This window comes from Cebus imitator, unplaced genomic scaffold (assembly GCF_001604975.1).
Source record: "Cebus imitator isolate Cc_AM_T3 unplaced genomic scaffold, Cebus_imitator-1.0 Scaffold35, whole genome shotgun sequence".
In the NCBI taxonomy this organism is placed as follows: domain Eukaryota; kingdom Metazoa; phylum Chordata; class Mammalia; order Primates; family Cebidae; genus Cebus; species Cebus imitator.
The window spans coordinates 6,511,306-6,516,593 of NW_016107350.1; positions in this window are offsets into that span (position 1 = coordinate 6,511,306).

The window sequence follows — 5,288 nt, forward strand, 5'->3', positions numbered from 1 at the left end:
TAGAAATAAATGAATGTCATGATGAGGAAAATGGCTGAATAATCTGCCATCTAATAATACATAGACATTAACTTAAGGTTAATTAGTTGATTTGGAATAATTTCCACAAAGTAAAACTATTATAAATCAGTAAAGTAAGATGAAGAAAATGGTGTATATATGATCACATTTTGAAAAGCAAGCTACCAATGAAATAATATTACTAAATGAAATAATACAATAAACATTATGCTAGTCACTGACGTTATTGAACACCCATTTCATACCAGGTATCTTTCTAAGCACATAACGTGAAATAATGCACTTAATCTTCACAACATCCCTGTTAGCCCAGTTTTCAAATAAACCAGCTAAGTAACTGAGAGGTTAGAAAGCTTCTTCAAGGTCACACAGTAAACGTCAGTGCCAAGATGCAAATCCAAGAAGTTGACCTCCAGAAGCTCATCCTTAAATGTGTGTGTGTGTTTGTGTCTTTTTATATATGATTCCAGATGAAATATATGGAATAATATGTAATAGGCTGATGTGCATTCTCTGGAGTAGAGACAAAAGTGCCAATGTGGCTGAAAGGAAAAAGAAATGCAGGGTGGGGAGCAGGGGAAAAAAGAAGACAACCAAAAGCATAAACGGCATCACCATATTTGTGCATTTATGTAATATCATATGTGTAAGAGGAAACATTGAAACTCAAGCAAAGAACATGGCAAATTTATTCCCAAGAATAACTGTACTTTTGCTTTTTGAAACTTTGGTAATGCTATTTCTGAAAGTGAAATTTGAAATTCTCAGGCAATATTATAGATTTCTATAATTGCACTCGTTTTGTGTATTTCGACAATTAAATCAAATAATTAACAAAAATTAAATAAAAATCAAATATTTGTGACATTTTATATATGCTTTTTATCTTGTTTTCAAAAGTCGGAGATTAGTCTTATCAGTAGTTAAAAAATAAGAGCAAATAATAATCCGTGATTTGTAGAATGACAATAGATGTTTTGAGAGGAGAAACGTGTGCCTCATAATCAAACCAGTGCAGAAGACACAGCATTAAACCGAATATTTTTAGTCAGTTCACCTTAAATAATTTGCTATGTTGACGTTTACTGCAAATCTCCAAAAGAGACTAAAGTATGCATCATTTTCCAACTTTTTTTGACTAGAGAGAGCTTTTTTCCATGCCTATTAAACATTGTGCAAGTAAAAAAAAAAAAAAGATTTCACACAGCAGAATCTGGGAGCCACTTACCTACAAAATAACTTTTCTTAACCTTCAAAATTGCCATAAATCCCTCTGGAACAAGGGAGAGATAAATATAGAGATACAGAGAGGTTTTGCTTATTTGTTTTCAGTTTACTAAATTATGTTCTCAAATCTGATATTTTATCACACATATTAATACCACAAAAGCATCTTATGAACTCAGCCATGTATTTTATTGATATTTTTGAAAATAAGAAGTTTACTCACATAAGTCAGTTCTTGACCCATAGTATCACAATATTTGGTTTTCATCTGTGAGTTTCCTATTATTCAAAAACTAATCTGTCTGAAGCTATTTTTATGTTAATGTCTATTTTATGTCCTTTCACTATGTTGAAAGTGTTGGCCAGTCTTAACATATTCAAGTGATTTAAAAGCACCAAAAATAAATCAACTAAGACACCAACAGAATACTACTCTGGTTCAATCATTACCACTCCAATACTACTACTTTAATCAATATTAAAACTTAGGTGAGATTTACTCAATATCTACATTTAAGGAGATCTGAATGGGTCATATGAATACTAAAACAAAGAATACCTTACACTTTCCTCTACCAAGGTAATCAGAAAACCTATAGTGTCTGAAATATGTGTAAGGGAATAAAAATGAAAAGAAAGAAGAAAGATTTTGTAATCTGGCCAAAGAAATAATTTCTGCAAATAAGTGGCCATTGTTGAAGGCTGGACAAACATTTGATTTGAAAGGTCTTTATTGCTGTACTTCCTAAACCTTACTTTTAAGATTGTCAGGATACTCCTGCTCTTTGAACTTGACTGGGTTTTCTTGCTGTGATTTGAATATGTGCTCTCCAAAATTCATGTTGACACTTAATTCCCCTTGTATTGGTATTAAGAGAAGGGGCCTTTAGGTTGGTGATTATGCCAGGAGGGCTCCGGCCTCATGAACAGATTAGCTTTCTTAGGAAAGGGTCCCAGGTTAAAGGAGCACTTTCTTGCCTTTCCGCCTTCCATCACATAAAGACAGAGTCACAAGGTAGTATTTTGAAACCTGAGTAGCCCTCATCAGACACCGTTGTTGGCACCTTGATCTTGAACTTCCAGCCTCCAGAATAGAAATACATTTCTGTTCATTATAATTTACCTAGTCTAACATATTTTGTTATTGCAGTGCAAAGGGGCTAAGACACAGGAGAAAACTGATATGAAAGAACTCTGAAGAATCTTAAACCTATTTAGTAAGTTTATTATTAAAACTGAAGATAATGCTTCCACAAGTTGTAGGAATTAACAGGGTTCAATGACGGATATTCCCAATTGTTCATCAAAATCTGTCTTCCTAGCTTCTGGACACAAGGCTGCCCAGTCTCATTTGATGTTAACTTCGGACACGTGTCCACTCTCACGCCACGTTCCACTCTCAGGCCTGGTTCGCAATTCCATGGGTGGTCCTCTCCCAGACTCTCTTCTCAAGTGTCAACTAGAGTGTTTTGCAGACAAATTTTCCTCATGAAAATAATGACAAGAGAGCAATGGAATAATTGAATTGCAACAAATCCGGATCACTGAATAAATCACAGTGTGGAGCAAAGCTACTCATTGGTCTGGAAAACAACTCAGTCTGTTAAGCGGGAGATAAATAAATGTGAATTACTGAATTATGGTACACAGAAATAATTTCACTACCTGAGTTTAAATCCCATATTTGCCACTGCCTGACTGTGTGGTCTCAGACGACCATTTCCTAATGTCTACAATGACAGTGTAACCAGGTCGTGGGACAGGACACAGCTCTCTAGCCGATGGGATGTGCCCTGAGGTTTTTTGGGCTCTGTGGCCCCGGGAATGAGGAAGAGGCCCTGGCGGCGCGGTAAGCTTACCGGTCAAGTAAATGTCGGACTCAAAGAGTTCTGCAGAGAGCAATTAGGCAGAGAGAGAAAGAGAGAGAAGTAAAGAGAGCTTCCACGCTGTTGTGGGAGGGAATTCCAGAGAGGGAAATCCGTAAGGGGCAGTGGGGTTTTAACTTTGAAGTTATTCCCGCCCCATTCATGTTTTTGTCCAATGAGAGGCGTTCTTTTAAACTTCCTCTGGAGTGACTGATGTTTGACTCTGATTCCAGATTGGCTGCTTGGGCCCACAGCAGAGCCCCTTCTGTCAGGGCTTTTGGCGGGCTTTCTGAACAAAGGAAGCGCACCTGGAATTTTACCTAGCCAGGGCGGGAACCTTAGACAAAGAATTCTAGGTTTCCCTGATCGGGACCTGGACGGAGGCATGATGCTGGGAAGTTTTTGCTTTTGAAACCACGCCCCTTGTGGACCCGGGAAGTGAAGTTAACATATTTCCTCAAGAGTGTCTGGACACATCAGTGCTTTGACAGCAGTGTCTCACAGAACCTCGATTCTCACATTTTTAAAGTTATTTCAGAGGGTAGTTTTGGTGGTAGATGAAAGAACATGGGTTAATGAAGTAGGAAGGCATAAAAATCCTTACAACCTTGTTTTACAGACTCCAGTTTTCTCCCCTCATCAACCAGTGCAACTCTGTTTAACTCTGTTTCACACACTGGGCATTCAAGGAAATATCTGGATAAAGAATTCTGCAATTAGAAATATTTATCAAAACCGCTAAGCTATAAAATGAATAACATACATTCTGCCATTCTGTATTTTCAGATGTTTCATTTCTCAGTGATGATGCAGATTTTTCTCTAAAACATCTGTGCACTTTTACCTAATTGCACTTGTGATCAGTGACACATTTCCTAAGTGACCTGACCAAGTTAGTCATAGAGTCCATAGTCATAAAATATAATTTTCTTTGTGCAAATTAATTAGGCTATCCAGGGATCTAAGATATAATCTTGACCTCATTAATTCTGTACTTGAATCAATTTACAGGGGAAAAAAAGAGGTAAGAAACATATAGCTGTATTAAATGAGTTTATTCATATCCATTTGGTGCTTTCAGTTTGTTTTGGCAGAATTCTGGACAACAAGTAATAAAAATAATTGTTTTGTGAAGTAATAATGTCTTTTAAACTCAATACTCCACCCTATGGCTCTCGTAATGGTATCCATTGCAGGTGTCATTGGGAGCCTTTCCTTTGACTCACTGACAATCAGAATCTAATCTCTCTGGATTCTCCAGGGTTATTTTCAAGAGTTATCGTTTCTTGGTGCTAAACTTTCAGACCCCTAGGTTACACAATTCAATACTCATAAACTTATATCTAATACTCAAATCATTAGTACTCATTATACCACTACATAAATTCAGTTACTTTTATTTCTAACAATTTATCTATACTCAGCCTCTCTGTAGACATATTCAATTATCTTTCTATATGTTTATTTTTAAAAATCTAAAACTTCTTTGATATTAAATATTGATCAAAAATTACAGTTCTGGCTACCAAAGCACTTGGAGCTAATGCCATGGGATTTATTTTTAGTAATATATTCTTTTCAATTAAGTTATTATTCGAAGACATAATACACATACAAAAAGGAATAGTGTTACTTATTTTGTTACTATAGATCTCATAAAATTTCTTGTCTGTGAATTGCATGCATTTTATGGATGAGCATTGCTTTTTGCTACAAGTGTCAGAAAAGTGTAAGGTGGATTGAAACAGGAATTTTTTTCTCATGAACTCTTCTGCAGGTATCACCTGTGACCTCACATAAATGGCTTAGTAAGGTCAGGGATTTCTTTTCTGTCATTTCCATCCTGAGCAATGGAAAGATGGCTCAATCCAGACATCACATTCAAGTCCAAGATGGAGGAGGATCCAGGAAGAGCATCAGTGATATTCACACAGGATCATTTTATCAGAAAAGCTTCAGCTTTCCCATGAGCCTCTCTGCAGTTTCCAATATGTGTTTCTTAGCAGAGACTAATGCCCCAGGAACCTCCCTGCCATAGAGAAAAGTCAGCTAGAGGAGTGGTCATTTAGATTTTCCATATTCTCTTTCCTGGCACTGTGTACCATCAGAGCACCTGATAAACAACTTCATGCCTCATCAGCTGCCTAAGATATAACTTTATTAAAATATTAAAAT